This window comes from Podarcis raffonei, chromosome 1, assembly GCF_027172205.1.
Source record: "Podarcis raffonei isolate rPodRaf1 chromosome 1, rPodRaf1.pri, whole genome shotgun sequence".
Classification (NCBI taxonomy): domain Eukaryota; kingdom Metazoa; phylum Chordata; class Lepidosauria; order Squamata; family Lacertidae; genus Podarcis; species Podarcis raffonei.
The window spans coordinates 83,808,678-83,825,556 of NC_070602.1; the positions used below are offsets into that span (position 1 = coordinate 83,808,678).

General features: G+C 44.0%; 1 protein-coding gene across 5 annotated transcripts in view; it reads left to right on the top strand.

The window, feature by feature from the left end:
* Nucleotides 1-6,011: 6,011 nt before the first annotated feature.
* The window catches only part of SPTB (spectrin beta, erythrocytic), a 108,899-nt gene continuing 98,031 nt past the window's right edge, over nt 6,012-16,879 (top strand). For 2 of the 5 annotated variants that reach the window (XM_053400283.1, XM_053400339.1), the window contains exon 1: nt 6,012-6,213. The gene's annotated coding sequence lies outside the window, so the exon portion shown is untranslated. Of the gene's footprint in view, nt 6,214-6,412; nt 6,712-9,205; nt 9,275-16,879 lie in introns of those variants that run through there. The other 3 variants (XM_053400290.1, XM_053400300.1, XM_053400310.1) reach the window with 3 other exon arrangements.

The following is a 16,879-nucleotide window of genomic DNA, read 5'->3' on the forward strand; positions in this document are numbered from 1 at the left end:
CGGGTTTGCTTGGTACATTTATGAACATTTATTATACAGTATATCTAAGACCTTAAAATTCTTATAACACTATACTGGAGTGGGTGTCATTCACCAAATAGCTCACACAGTTCTACAGGTCTAAAATAGATAGCTAGCTAATGAAAGCTCTTGCCACTATTTATCCCAGGGCATACTAAGTGGGCTGCAAGAGTACTTTGACACGGAACCCACCCACGGGCCACACACTGCCTTGTCACATGATGAGGCTAAAAATGGACACCCCCACATCAGCCATAGCATTGCCTTCCCAAAGTCAGCTAAGCCAGCCAGGCACCAGGCTTGGGGAAGGAGGCACAAGGCTCTGGCAGGGTCCTAGAGCCCTCATAAAGGTAAAGGGACCCCTGACCATTAGGTCCAGTAGTGACCGACTCTGGGGTTGCGGCGCTCATCTCGCTTTATTGGCCGAGGGAGCTGTCGTACAGCTTCCGGGTCATGTGGCCATCATGACTAAGCCACTTTTGGTGAACCAGAGCAGCGCATGGAAATGCCGTTTACCTTCCCGCTGGAGCGGTACCTATTTATCTACTTGCATTTTGACGTGCTTTCGAACTGCTAGATTGGCAGGAGCAGGGACCAAGCAACGGGAGCTCACCCCGTCGCGGGGATTCGAACCGCCGACCTTCTGATCGGCAAGTCCTAGGCTCTGTGGTTTAACCCACAGCGCCACCCGCGTCCCTATTAGAGCCCACATACCGGTACCTTCTTCCCAAAACAGGAAAAGAGCCAATTAGGCTTTGGGAAGGAGGAGAGAGGACTCTGGGACCCTGTCAGAGGCCTCACACCTCCTTCCCAAAGCCCAGAGCCTCACTTAACCAGCTTTCGGAAGGCAGCCCAAGGGCGTCAAGTGTTGCCAGAGTACTGCCAGAAAGGTCTTGGGGGGTGCAATCATTGAACCGCCCTGATTTATCCTATCCACAAGCTTATTTGTCCATGATTTTGTATGTTTTCAATTCTAGAATGCTAATAAAGGTAGCACTGGGTTTAGAATCAGTGCCTATAGACCACAACTACAAATATTCTGAAGAGGAGTATCTAATCATAGTTCAAACAAACAAACAAACAAACAAACAAACAAACAAACTGTCCAGTAGCACCTTAGAGACCAACTAAGTTTGTTCTGGGTATAAGGTGCTACTGGACAATTTTTTAATTTATTTTGATGGTGTCAGACCAACATGGCTACCTACCTGAATCTATTCATAGTTCCTTATCAAGATCTATTGTCTACTTATTGCAAATATATAGTGTATGACTTTTTTGCCTCAATTGCACTGTTGTACTAATCTGAAAGAAAATATTTTGGTGTTATGAGATTGCTGGTTGCTAGATAAAGATGTGCCTCCTCTTGATTGATCTTGTGGGGCAAGTTACTCACACAGTCCACAAGCTCATGCCCTGGACACTGGTGTAGATAGGAACACAGATGGGACTACTTTGGCTGCAAGATACTAAGATGCTGCCTATATGATCTTGACCAGTGGTGGCTGACTCTAGTCTTGGGAAGTCTATTTAAGGTCCTATAAAACTAAGAATGGAAGGACGGACAGTCATCTGTGAATGGATGATTCTCTATGATACAAGATAATCCTGCATTAAGAGAGAACAAATGGACAGTGTAACAAACAAAAATGAGACATTAGTAGAAATGAGACAAGTTTGAATCTGAATTGGGGCAATATGAGCACTGTACACTTTTTTCTTTTTTATGACCTAAATGACTGAAGCAAAGAAAATGCTGCATAGGATTTAATGAGGAAATTATGGAGTGATTACAAATAGTGTTAATGGATTGAAGCTTGAGCTAAATGATCTCCTGGGGTTTCCCTTTCAACTCCATGGTTCTGTCATTGTAAGACTTTTAAACTGATTAAACCAGGCAGACTGCTGGAGATTGTGTTAATGACCCAGGCAAGTAACTCTTTTGTTATAAAGATGGCTGGTCAATAGCCCTAGCCTGTTCTGAGTCTGGAAAGAAGGAAGCCTCTTTTCCACTTCACCCATGGGGATGGGGTGTGATTGGTGTAAGCAAGGGGCAGGGTGGACAATAGATTTGGAGAGACAGAGGGCTAAAGAGCTAGATTGGAGCTGCATAAGTTTTTGAAGCGCATGTTGTGTTCTTAAGATGTCAATCTTGACCTATGCTCAGACTATATTGTATATTTGTAAATGCCTGTAAGTTGCCAGTGACCTAATTCCAAAGCCCCCATAGCAGCTTATCCTCAATAAATTAGAAACTGATTCAGATTTTTCTTGCTCCTGGGCAACTATTTCAGTCAGAAATAGAATGTTTGACTAAATGTGATCAGGCTGGGGCATTAATTTTTTGTAATAATTTTAAAATAGCTATTATTATTACACCCTAAAATTGGTTAATAAACCTACAAAATGCAGATGGAATGCTGAGAATGTTTTGAGGTCTAAAACATTGCTTCTGTTGGATTCCCATCCTGCTCAAGACCCAGGAGTATAATAATACCTTACATTGGGAGTGACAAAGCCTACGTACCAGATGGAGCTGGTAAGCAGCTGCCCTGGACACAGATTTGACCTGTGCCTCCATGGACAGCTGTGAGTCCAAAATGACTCCCAGGCTGCGCACCTGGTCCTTCAGGGGCACAGTTACCCCATTCAGGACCAGGGAATCCTCCACACCTGCCCGCCTCCTGTCCCCCAAAAACAGTACTTCTGTCTTGTCAGGATTCAACCTCAATCTGTTAGCCGCCATCCATCCTCCAACCGCCTCCAGACACTCACACAGGACCTTCACCGCCTTCACTGGTTCTGATTTAAACGAGAGGTAGAGCTGGGTATCATACTGATGAACACCCAGCCCAAACCTCCTGATGATCTCTCCCAGCGGCTGCATGTAAATGTTGAAAAGCATGGGGGAGAGGACAGAACCCTGAGGCACCCCACAAGTGAGAGCCCAGGGGTCTGAACACTCATCCCCCCCACCACTTTCTGAACACGGCCCAGGAGGAAGGAGCGGAACCACTGTATGACAGGGCCCCCAGCTCCCAGCCCCTCAAGATGGTCCAGAAGGATGTTATGGTCGATGGTATCAAACGCCGCTGAGAGATCCAGCAGAACTAGGAAACAGCTCTCACCTTTGTCCCTAGCCCGCCGGAGATCATCAACCAGTGCGACCAAGACAGTTTCAGTCCCATGATGAGGCCTGAATCCCGACTGGAAGGAATCCAAATGGTTACTAGGCATTTGTGGGGACAGAGGGAAGGGCCTTCTTGGTGGCTGCTCCCAGATTGTGGAACCCCTTCTCTTAAAAATTTGACTGGCTCCCTCCTTGTTGTCCTTCCACTGGCAGGTGAAGACCTCCTTGCTCCAACGAGATTTAGGAAATCGACTGCTTTTAATGAAAGGGCTGGTGTTGTGCTGTTTTTATCATAATTATTTGTATGTTTTGAACAGATTTTATATATGTATATAGTTTTAATTCTGTTAATGTTTAATTGTTTAGAATTTTTTGTTTTTAGCAATTCTTGTTTTTCTCTGTAAGACATCTTGACTTCTGCCTGGGGGAAAGGTAGGGTATAAATACTATTATTATTATTATTGCTGTGTATTGCTTCCAGAATCTGAGGTTGTATCCTTCTGATTACCAATTGCTGGTACAGTGGTACCTTGCAAGACGAATGCCTCGTAAGACGAAAAACTCGCAAGACGAAAGTGTTTTTCGTTTTTTGAGTTGCTTCGCAAGACGAATTTCCCTATGGGCTTGCTTCGCAAGACGAAAATGTCTTGCGAGTTTGTTTCCTTTTTCTTAAAACCGTGAATACCCAGGGAATCCGTGCTTCGCAAGACGAAAAATTCGCAAGGCGAAAAAACTCGCAGAACGAATTAATTTCGTCTTGCGAGGTACCACTGTAATTGCAAATGGGAGTGGGGTGCTGTTGTGCCCATGGCCTGTTTCCAGGCTTCCCATAAGCACCAGAAAAGCAGCTGTGAAAAAAATGGGACTTTAGCCTGATCCAGGAGGCTTTTCTTATGTTCTTTAGAAGATGTTGTTCTCGACCACCAGCAGGCAGACTTCAGCCTTGACAATATCTTTGCACTGGAGCCAAGTGCAAAATAGTATTGAGTGTGGGACAACATACCCTTAGGATTGAAGAGCAGGACACATCTGAGTAAATCCTAAAACCCCTGTAAAAACCTAGTTCTTGTACCCCATCTCCAAGCTTTCTTCATATTAGTAGCCTAATCTAGATGAGAGCAAGGGAGATATTTTTTTGCTTGTGTTATTTATTCTTAAACAACTAGGAGTCAGAATCCTTGCTGATCCTCTACAAATCACTCAGAGTTCTGGTAGATCCCTGTCTATCTTCAGCCCACTCCTTCTAGACTTTTCCTCTGCTTGTTGGTCCTGAATAGGCGTCAAGATGCCCCAGTGGTTTCCATTTAAAATATTCCAGTATTTCTGTTATGCACATAAATTCCTTAAATTTTGTTTATTACTTTTTAAAAACGTCTAAAGCTATCAAGAACGTTAATTCCTGCATGCAAAACCTCCTCTAAGCATGTCTTAGCGACAGGACATTAATGGGAGCAAACCATGTTTGTGTCAATGGTGACCGTCTGCCACACAAGCAACTTTCTTTTGGCGAACGGGATTTGTTGACTTGGGAGAAGCAGGAGTTTGCATTGCAACAATCCTGCTGCAGCCGGGACCTGAAAAGCGGATTCAGCCTTCGTCCGATGCCCGCGAGCGTCTCTGCAGCTCTTACGAGGTGTGAGTCAATCGCCTCCCTCCGCTTGCATAAATCCTTGTCTCGCGTGTTGCGTCTGTAAGGAGCGTTTCAGTCCTCGGCGTGCCTTTCCCTGGTAGTTTCGCCGCGTAGAAAAATGCTGCTGCGGCCGTGGTACAGCAGCAGGGGCCGTTGGGGATCCAGCTCTTGCTTCCTCTATTGCCTGCCGCGCTTTGGTTCTGATGCGGAACAGATTGTTGAGGGCAGCAGAGCTAGCAATCTGAAGCGCAGCTTGATCGATCGCCGTGACTTGGGATTTCTGCTGCAAGTGAAGGAAAGAAGAAGCTCCTCTCGAGACTTGTTCGGTGGGCAGCACGAAAACGCACACAAAAGCCCACCGGGGGCGCGCGCGGGGCTTGGAACCTGTAAACTTCCTATTTTCCACTCGCTGAGGAAAAAAAGCGGGAAGCAGAGATACAGCCGCGCGGGCGGGGCGCGTGTGCGTGAGGAAAACTGCCAATTTTTAACCAGTGAGGCTGTTTTCCTGGCATACGGCCACCCAGCAGCCGTGGACACGGCCCCAGCCAGCGCCCTAGCTGGCCGTTTAGCCGCGCGTGGTGGGGCAGGCGAAGGGGGGAGCCAACACACCGTCAGTCGCCTAACGGTGCGGCGCGCGTTTTTGCAAGAGGCGGGAGGAGCCAAGGCCGGCTTCCTTCCCTCCCTCCCTTCCAGTCATTTGCCCGGGGTATCCCAGGCGACTCCCGCCTCGCCGGAGCAGCATGCTGCCAGCCTGCCTGTGGCAGATCTCCCTCACAGCTTGGCGTTCACGCTCGCGCCTCGAGAGAGCGAGGAGATTCTGGCGCCTTTTCCCACTTGTGCCCCCCCCCCCGCCGCCTCTTTCTGCCTTTGCTTGTGGCTCCTGCGGTCTGGAGCGCGCGCGGCGCTTTCCCTGCTCCTCCTTCTCCCTAGAGCGCCTCGTGCAAGGGCTGCTGTGCCTGAGGAGAAAGCGACCTCACACACACTCGCCTTACACCGGGCGCCCCGCCTTAGGGGAGCGCGTGAGGGTGGGGGGTTTTGGGGAGGAACGGAGAAGGACTCCCTCTCAGCCTCTGGGCAACAGCAGCAAGAGGCAGGTACCGGCGGCGGCGGCGGCTGCTGTGCTGGGCATCGCCAGGTGCCGCTGCTGGCGCTGGCCTGGGGGGGCCGCTGTGCTGCATTGCAGGGCAAGCGCCTACTCCCCCGCCCGCCCGCCCGCCTCCCCCCCTCTGTTCCCTCCCCGGAGGGAGCAGGGCTATCTGGGCCGGGCAGCAGAGCTGTCCCTGGGCAGGAATGTCCCTGCTCAACCAGATAATGTTATTTATATCGCCGGCTGGCAGGGCGGCTCCGCTCAGCGCTCCCAGGACCACCCGGGCCCCCGCGGGTCTCTGTCTCGCCGCCGCCCCGCGCTCTGTGCTGCTGGTGCCCCAGGCAGGTGAGTCTGACCAGGGAGAGACGCCGCTTGGCACCTGGAGCGCACGGCGAGGGATGGAGTCGGGCAGGTGGTACCAGGCTCGGGCTGCTGGAGAAGGAGGAGGTGGGGAGGGGGAGGTGGCGATGTCGCAGGCATCTGCCACCCCAAGCAGGCGGGGTTCTTATAAGAGCGAACGGATGTTGTGGCGGTGAGGAACACCGAGGGGGGAATTAAGAGAGGGGAAGGCTTGCAGTTCCTTATTGCCGCCCCCCCACCTTCTCCGAGGCTGACAGCCAGGGGGTTGGCGTTGGCCCACTGAGAAGAGAAGTTAAGATTCTCGGCTGCCCCCCAGATCCGAGCCAAGGTTGCTGACGGGCAAGGCGCGGGAGCGATGGGGCTGAGGAGAAGGCAAAGTTAGGAGTTTGCGTGTGCGTGTGAATCTGCCTCTTACAAGATTTTGGAACTGTCCCATTCCCAGCAGCGCACCTGGAAGTGGAATCTCGAAAGGGAGTCTTTGTGGTGGGTAACCTTTCCCAGACACCTAACCACGTCTCCTTCTCCCACACACTGTTATGTTAGGGGTGTCGATGTCAGGACTTGGGAGACAGCATGCCTGCTTGAATTCAGCTGTGCTCCTACCGTTCCCCCCTGCAAGGTGTTTTGTGCCTTCAAGACAATAAATGTCTTGTGTTACAAGACTTTGTTGCTTTTGCTGCGTACAGTAGAATAAGAGGTCCGCCCCCTCCCGGATTTGCCTCTTGCACACTTGCCCCCTGGAACCTGTTTGGACGTGTGATTTATGGCTTGCTCGTGCTTCCTTTTGTATAAATGTATGTCCCAAACCTGGAAAGGAGCACTAGGTGATGCAATATTATATTGTCCCACACATTTGTAATACTCAGTTAATGGGATTCAGCATTGGAGCATCTCTGTTTTGGGGAGATCCTATGATAGAGGAGATGTGTGGGTCGCATGGGCTGATGTAAGCAAGCTGTAGTAGCTTTGTATCATTTGTTGGGTGCAGGCAAGACATTGTTTTATGTTGTAAATATGGCTTTTTTCAGTCATTCAATTTTAGAAAAGTGTGTTTGTGTTTACAGGAGTAAAGACAAGGTAAGGACAGAGCCTTCTGAGCTGATGTTACATAAAACCAGTAACGATTAACCTGTAATTTTTTTTGCACAGGGCAGGACTCTCCATTTAACTTCTTACCTAAATAGCGAGCTAGCATTTCATGTGCTGGATTTTTTTAGCCCCATAATTTGTTTGTCCTCACAATAAGCATGTGTAAGCAAACTGAAGTTGCAAGTTATCTCCCTCCGCATTCTACAGAAATCATTCTATTCTATAGCTCATACATTCTGTCAGAAGGGCATAGCAAAGATGTCACGAACCAAATCTGATTTTAAAGTTTTTGCCATTTTTCTAGATTTTTTAAAAATGCACTTTGTTATGTCACTGCTTTGTAGAAAAACCTCCATCAAGTGGTATATAAATATTATGAGAGAAATAAATAAAGAGATGCATAATGATGCAAGAGGCTGAAGCCTTAAATGTCATCTTGTGATCTGCATTGTTTATGTGGGTTAATGTGGTTGCTGTACCTACCTATCTATATAGATGTGGGCTTGTTTGTTCTGTACAGCTTTAGGCTTCAGTTTGGCACCTTCAGTGTTCAGAACAGCAGAGGCTTGAAACTGTCAAATAATGGACGAAGAGTATTTTACTTGCTTGGCCTGCAGGGGAACCTTGGGCTGCAACTTTTGTCTGCTCATATTTATTGGTGTGACAAATACAGTTAGTGTAGACTATAAGACTGTATCGTTTAGATGCCAAGCAATTCTCAGTCTGCAAATGGTATAGTATTGCAATTCCTGTTTCTTAATATAGTCATCTTTCACCCTAGGATTGCCTTCCTTCTTTCTTTTAAGTAAAGGTAATTAGAATTTTTTTTAATAACTATTGATATAAATAATGGTATACCTGTGGTTATAAATAATGTATGCAGAAACTTTGAATATGAGAGAATTGTGTGATATGCTTTGTGGATATCTCAGGGATTTCACTGTGCATGTTTACTTTGAAGTAATTGCAGGGAACAAGTTTAGGATTGCAGCCTTGGACTGTGATGTCATAGGGGAAATCATCAGTGACATTGAGGAGGACTCGTTCCCATCTAAATGTGATTGGGGAGAAGAGTTTGGGCATACACCATTTAATGCATTGTGTTAATTGAGCTTCTGCTTGTTATTTCTGTGGTGTGTGTGTGTGTGTGTGTGTGTGTGTGTACAATTCATAACTATATACAAAGTAATCTGTAAAAGCAGGGATGAACAAAGTCTGCCTATTAGCATTAACTCTCAGATTTATGGCTGCATTATATAGGTATCCTTTTCCAACACACATTTTTCATACCTATTCATTATCTGTGGTCAGAGTCATAAATTATTGTTATCACAAAACTTATAAAATAAATCTCTTGTCTGGGACTTAGTCAAATATCTATACTGAAAAGGGCAATGTAAGTGTTTCTCTCCTAGTCTCCAAAAACATGTTTCTTCTGTTGAGGGAGGAAAGGTCCAGTAGCAAGGCTGTTGCTATTTTCCCCCCTATCTGTATTGATAAAGAAAAAGGTTTGTGTGATATTCAGTGCCTGATTTATGTGTAATCTACACTATCCATCTGTGGAAAAGACAACTGTTATTGTTTGGTAATACGTTAAAAACCCCCAATTTGACTCCTTGCTATCTCTGCAAATTGTGCATCTTCTCCGATGTGTCAGAAATATAGAGAAGGGGTAGAAATATAGAAACAAAAGATATGGGACTTACAAAAAAATACCCTTGCTTTTCTTAGCCTAAATATCTGTTAACTGTTGTGGGCTGTGCTATTATTAGCTTTCTCTCTCTCTCTTCTCTCTCTCTCTCTTGTACCAACCAATTGTGTATAATGTGCTTAAAAACATCCTATTCTTAGTTCTTATGCTTTGTTCTTCATTGTGTTGTATCTGCAGTCTCTCTACAAACCATTCGCAGTGCCCAGATCAACCTCCTTCGCCAGCCCATCTTGTGCTCCCTCCACAGTAAGCATCAAATCTCCCTGTGATCCCATCTGTCTTGTGGCACGGCCTAAATAAGCTACCTCAAAATTAGCCAGGGATTTTTTCATCCATATATTCTGCTTTTCCATTTGTGCCACCATTGTTTGTGTATAATCTAAAGGACTGACACACAACTGCCCTGTGCCAGACATGGTGTTGTGCTGACACTATCCATGGCCCTTTGCAAATGGCAGGCACATCAGGAGTTGAACAATCACACTGCCTTGCTTCTTCCAGTGGTGCTGCTGTAACTGGGATGTGGAGCAATTTTGACAAATTCTGTGGCATTCTTTCACTCACTGGTGGCTGTTGTGATTGGAGGGAGTTATTGGTATTAGAAGATTGAGATGGGTCTAAGATCTATTTCGTATGTGACTTATCCTCTACTCAGGAGAAAATGTTCCATATAAAGTATCCTTAAATAAGAAAGTACTCAGGTATGTAGGTTAGGGTTGGTCAGCAGCATCACATTCTCAAATAAGATAGGGAGCTGTTTTATATCAAGGCAGACTATTTGTCCATCTGGTTCAGCGTAGGCTGCAGTGGCTCTCCAGGACTTCAGGCAGACTCTGCCACCTGAGGTTTCTTAACAGAAGATTTCAGGGATTGTCTGGAGATCATCTGCAGCAAAGCATGTGTCCTTCCCATTGAGTTGTGGTTCCTCCCCTTCCTTTAGGAAGCTCAGTGCAATGCATATAGTTTACTACCATATCAGTCTAAACCCATATTGGTTAGATACCAACTCATATCAGCTTTTTGAGGGGAGGAGTCAGCTTGCTTTTTTATTTTTCATTTTGTACTGAACATGTTGAAACTCTTGTAAGGCCTGACTAGTCTAGTCTCATACTTTAGCCTTGAGGTGCCATGCAACCATCTATCAAGGAACTATTTTCCCAAAGTTGGAGATCACTGGCATGCTAATATAATAGTATGCTTCATACAAGTAGATGTGATTTGTGTCTGTTCTGTTTTATGTCACCTTGGCAAATATTTCCTGAACCGGGACATGAAAGGATATACTTATGGCTTTCCTTTGATTTTGTTATGACTTACGGTAAGTTTGTATGTACCGGTAATTGATGGTGGTAGCGGTGGGGAAATCACATTTGCTGCTATAATAGTACTCAATAAATACATTATTTTCCTGAAATATTCTGAATACTGTTTTTCATAAGTTAGTGAACAATCTATATTAAATAATTAGAAGTTACTATGCAGTTTGATTCCCAGGCTAGCCCTGAAAAGCAATGAAGGAACTGAACCTGAATTTGACAGACTATGTCACTGTTTCCCCAGCTGGACGTTCTTGCAAGTGGGTGTTCTTTTCATATGGAATGTATCAACTTGTGAAATGTTGTTAACACAGGGGGAAAAAATATGGAGGAAATGCGTTTTCAGACCAAATACAGGTCCTAGCCAATATGTTTTATACTGAAATTAGAGCTGGAGAATATGCCAACTCTGGTTGAAGAGTCGCATCTGGATATGGCTTGGTCTGCTCAGGTTGTTTTCTTTTGTCTCCTGATCTTATGGTTCAGGAGACTGGCCCTAAAACCTTATGCTTCCATACTGATCCATGTGCTGGAGCCTACTGTCTAAGCTGGAACTCCTTCACAGATGCTACAGTGTGAACTTTTACTGAAACTGTGAAATAGCTGGGCAAATAATATGTTACGTACCTTTTCTTCTGCTTTCAAAGAAGAATTGTACAAAAGGATTGTGAGGCTATATTGTTTGAAATTTTGAATTCTTAGTGAGTTGATACAAGTGGTCTGAACCCAGTCCAACATATTTAGTGTGATAAAGCAAGAAGCCCTTCATTATTGGCTCACTGTTGTACAGTATTTGGTTTTTAAAGTTGCCCAATCTGATGCTAGCCAACACATCCATTCCTTTAAGTGCTGTGTGCTTTTTCTTACTGGAGAATCCACACCTGATGCACTCTGTCCATTGTAGAGCTGTTTTGGCATACAGTGGTATGTGAAATAATAATAATCTTAAAAGCAGGGGAGCCCTTTCCAGCATGGGCCAAACTCTATGTAATGAGTTCTCTCCTTTAATAATAATAAAAAAAATACAGTTAGATTATTATCAGAGCAATAAACATATTCTACAACAAACTTGGGGTACCCCATCCGAACATAGGAAGCTTCCTTATGCCAAGTCAGACTATCATTCCATATAGGTCATTACTGTCTACACTGATTGGCAGCGGTTGCCCAAGGTTTCAGACACTCCAAACCTTAACTGGAGATTTAACATGGGACCATCTGTGTGCAAAGTGTTCCCTCTGAGCTGGAGCCTTTCCCTGAGTCATCAACATGGATGGGAGTCCTGTGGTTGGAACTCTCTCCTTTTTTTTCTTGAAAAGAAAATGAGTTTTTGTGGTTGTAACAAAAGGGGAGAAGGCTAGGAAGAACTGCTGGCAACATTCCTTGTTGGCCAATTGTCTCTTAATTTCCCAATAGTTGCTGCCCCCACTGCTCTATTTCAGACTTACAGCTTCACATGGGAGGAGAACCTGGGGGTGCTTAAAGAAGTATTGGTGCCTGCTGTCCTGAGACTAACACCCTGTATTTCCAAGCCAGTTCCCTCTGTTAGCATCCACATCCAACTGCCTCTCCATGAAACCCACTCTTCTTCCCTAGTAGCACATGTGGGAAATTACCAGAATCACTGTGTTTGGCAAAACCACACTTCAAACCCCAGCAGCCAAATTATATTAGACTTTTTATTAAGAATAAACAAGAGAAGACAATTGGACAAAACAGAATGAAAACAAATGGAGCTGGGTGACTCAAGCCTGTCTGCTTCTATGTGAATTACTCACAAAAAGGTGTTTTCATCTTCTCAAGAGTACAGCTGTAAGGAAAGTCAATTGCAGGTTTTCCAGGGGTCACTGGGGGATCAAATGTACCCTTGATCTGGAAGGGATGCCTCATGCATTGTCTTCAGTGGCACCTGCTCCTTTTGATTAATCAGCACCATGTGATATTTGGAAGGTACCTAGTGTGACACCTCTGTGGGGGGGGGGCAGGTTGTTGGTAGACATTGGGGCAGGCATAGATGGCTATCTCTTGGTGGAAATCTGTCCTGAGCTTTTCCAAATTTCTTGCCAGACCATGCTTTTCAAGAGGTTGGTGGATTCAGGAGCTAGCAGTATACGTGCTGGCCTTATTTGAGGAAAATGGAGGGGAGAATGACCAGTGGCAGGATTAGGACTTCAGTTTGTGTGTGTGCTGCAGCCCCAATTCAAATTTCCCTCTGAAAGTGCTGTTGGGTGCAAAGAGGAAGCCTTAAGAAGTACACAGTGTTCATATGTTTCCCTCTTTATAGTCAATAGCATTCTTGGGAAGAGATTAGAATAAATACAGGTTCAAATAGTTAGATCCCTTCCCCCCTACCACATCCCAAATCCAAATTGCCCCACACCCTGTGACTACTTTTTAAGAAATTGGGAGGGGGGTTCAGGGAAACTCTAGCCACAGAACCCTTATGTATCATAATATACATATTTTAACTGCTAGCTTTCATGAGCCTCGTGTAAGATTTCTAATCTGTAAGCACTAGATGTCACTTCCCTTGGTAGAACTTGAGTACAGAAAACACACATTAACCTCATCAATGGGCTGAGCTTCCTAATGGAGCCCAGCACAACTTGTGTTCCATAAGGTCAAACACAACCCACCAGCCTTGAATTGTGTCCTGCCAAATGATTGGCAACACTCCTCTTCCACATCCCCAGACAGGCTGCAAAAACAGGTGGTTTACTGCTTCTGGTGGGATGGCATACATAGATATTGAGCTGTGTCAGTGTGTGGTTTGATGGGTCATAGATTAATCCAATTTACTATATATATGAGAGAGAAAAGTGGTTTTGCACTGGACAGGCAAAATAAATTTTTCATTTGCTGTTGTCAGACTTAACTATTGTAGCGCCTCTTCTGTAATCTCTCCAGTTTTCCAGTTTCTTTTAAATGTGGAACACAGAACTCTGTGCAATATTCTAGAAGGAATCTTGCCACTGCTGTAAACAATTAACAGGGGTAAATTGTTTTATGTTCTCATTACTTGATGTTAATACAACCAGAAACCACATTAGTCTCTTTGGCTATACCACAGCATTGGAAACTTGCATTAAATTGCTTGTCCACCGTAAAATCATTTGAAGAATTACCTCTGGTGTTGTAAATTCCCAGATGCTACCCTTCCTTAATTAATCATCTTTGTGGATCTTATTGATGATTTGCTGCAACACAACTATGTCGTTTTGCAGGCTTTTGTTTGTGTGTATGTGTGCACACATGATTCTCCTAACTGTTATGTCTAGCCTAATAAAGAGACAAATGGAAAGGTAAATCTTGAGTTCTTAATCTTCAGTCATGCCTCATAAGGTGAATTTGGTGTAGCATTTTCAATCTTGAAACAGGTTTTGAATTCATGGGAATCAAAATTTATTCTTTTTAAATGCAGCTCCTCTGGTTAAGGATTGTTTTGGGCATTACTTAGCAATATCCCCAAAGGGTTCACAATATGGAGCTTCTGTCCTCTTCATGGGTTCCTCTCATAGAGTGATTTTTTGAAGCTACATTTCTATCAGCATTACCTATCTGTTCTCATACCACACATGAACGTGAATTTGAAGGTCTCTTCTGAAAGCAGAAGCACTTTTTCCAGCCTTAATGAAGAACATGTCATGAGATCAGAAGTCTGTGTGACTTTGCACAAGCTCTTTCTTCAGACCTTGTTAGGGCCCACTGTAGAGTTTACATCTTGTATTCTTCACCATGTTGCTCATACTGTAACAGAACCCTCAATACATTGCGGCGCTACACCGTGAGGAGTCTGCTAGCACTTGTTCAAGAGCTTTCAGAACACCACTATCAATATTTTCTCCTTCTGCTCGTGGTTCTTTGGACCCAGAGTATACGTTTCTTTCAAAGACAAATCCAGGAGCAATTTTTGAAATAATCAGTTTCAAATTAAGTTCTGCAGCAGAGTTGCAAGTTAAAAGTTTTATAAGTCATATTAGTTTGCATAATTTATTTTGAACATAGAAGTTTAATTCCTTTACAGAATCGAGATACGTTATTATGTATGTTGAGTATTCATCCTGAATCATTTATGGGAGGTTAAATTACATTGCATCAAAGCAAGTGTGATACCACATGCTGTGAAGTTAGGGATTTTTAAATAATAAAAATCCTTCTATTAAATTGTAGCTCACCTCATGCCAAAAGTAAAAATAGGTTTATAAAACCATCCAATTACTGTAAATCAAGTACGGTAGCTACCTTCGCTACCTTCGCTGACTAGTCTAACCCTTGACTATCTCAAATGAGCTGATACCAAGAACGAAAGAAAAACACTATTCTTGAAAGAACCAGACTTGGATTTTCTTTTTCAGAAGAAGTTGAAGAGCAGCCACCCAAAATGCCTCTTGATGTGCTCTTGCAATTCTAGCTTAGTATACAGGTGGTAAACCTAGGAGGTGTGTTTGACTGAGTTTAAAAATCATAGTGAGACATCGGGGTGGAGTTTTTGAGCATACTGACACCGGCCTAGGTCTCACCAGTTGTTCGTATCATTCTGTGCTATGGAATCTGTTGACCTTGATGCATGTGGACCCTAAATTAAAAGAAGACAGGCACACTTGACTCCAGGAATGGAATTCTACTAGCCTCTCCGAAAGAGATTTGGACATGTAATATAAATTATGAGAGATGGCAGCACTGAAATTTGTGAGACGCTTGTGTGTGTAAGGGGAAATTTCCAAGGCATTTTGTGTATGTGTGTGAGAGATGCTGTTTTGTTTTATGTAACGCATCTATTTTTAGTGTAAGATGTATGCGGAGCATTTGTGTTTGTTCCACGCTGTTGCAGATTAATTGACACAGGACACTCCAGTCGGTGTGCCTTTTTGGAATGTACTGTATGTAGGTTAGAATTACAATATCCGCTTTGCAGTTTGTTTGCTCCTGAGAAACTGTTTTGTGTATTAACAGGTCTTAGCCCAATGCTTCCTTTGCTCACTACTCCTGCAGCTCAAGAGGGATTATTTGCTAAATTACTGCTCCCCTTGGCTTTACTTTGCAGTAGGGCAGTGTCACTGTCATGATGGATGAGTTAATATAGTCAGGAAAAATTAACTGATTTTTAATAGGACAGGGGAGAGCTTAGTAGTTCAGAGGAGTTTTGAGACTACCTTTGTTTCATCCAACCCTTCACCATGGATTAATTGCTTTATCTATGTTCCTGCTTGCCCTGTCTGACCAAGCTCTGTGTCTGTTAATTAATTTGTTTGTTTCATTTGTAACCTTTCCTTCCTCCAAGGAGCTCTGAGTGGCATTTTTAAAACTTTGAACTGCCCGCTGATTTTGGTTGAAAGAGACTTGCCCAAGGCCACCTAGGGAGCTTGATAGCTGAGCAGAGATGAGAATAATACTCTATTCACTTTTCTGCACTTCCTTTTGGCTGAAAGGAGAGGGAGCCCTGTACTCCAGAGGAGATGATGGTCTAATAGTGCATTTATATTGATGTAGTAAATGTAGCATGTGGCTTTGATATGAAACTACACAAATGCAAAGAGGGAGAGATGGCAGCACCAAACAGCATGACAACACTTCTAGACCAGTGCCTGCCAAATTTAAAGACACAAGCTCTGCAGGACGACATAGTCTTAATTAATTCCCAGCTTAATTTTGTTCAATAAAACTTTTAATTCCAGATGGGAGTCAAATGTGCCCCTTGGGGTGTAAGTGCCTGTAGTATAGCCTGTGGTGCAATGGAATTCTGTTGCACATGCACACAGAAACGCTGCTACAATGAGCTTTCTGCCCAGCACGATCCCAGAAGCTATAAATCGCTGTGAATGACAATAATGCACAGTGCAATCCTATGCAGAAATCCTATACAGTCAGAAATAAGCTCCATTCAGTGAAGCAGGCCATACTCACAGGTAAATAGGTATACAGTGCAAATCCTATACTATTCAGAAACTCAGTGGGACTTTCTTCCAGATAAGTCTGTGTAGGATTTCAGGCACACTTCCTTGCTTTGTTCACCTTTAAGTATTTTTCAGTATTCTCACCTAAAAATGGAGTGTCCTTGTTATAGAATTCAAAGGCTGCTTCCGATACTGGTATGATTGGAGTTAGCTAGTAATTCTCTTCCATTTGTGCAAGGAAAGTGCAGAACCAAGAGCTACATAACATCATTGGACAATTATAAGACAGTAGCAAAGAGCGGGAAAAGGGTTGCACTTTACAGCTGAACTGAATCATCTTATCACAGTGAGCACAAAAGGTGCTTGGAATTCAGTTTTCTTTTTCTTTTTAATGAGTCCATATACTAATCCCCATAAAATAAAGTCATTGTATACAGGTTGCATTTTCCATCTGAGGCTGTCTGAAGTTGCTTTTTTTAAAAAAAAATCTTTTGTAGAAAAGAAACGTTTTTCAGACCTTTGAGCTTAAATGTATTAAAAGTAGCACCACTTAAATTTAGCCAGGTTTTCTCTCTCAGAAAGAAAGACCAAAACTTTAATGTCTCTTTGGAGAAGCAGGTCCACAAACTGCTTTCATGCAA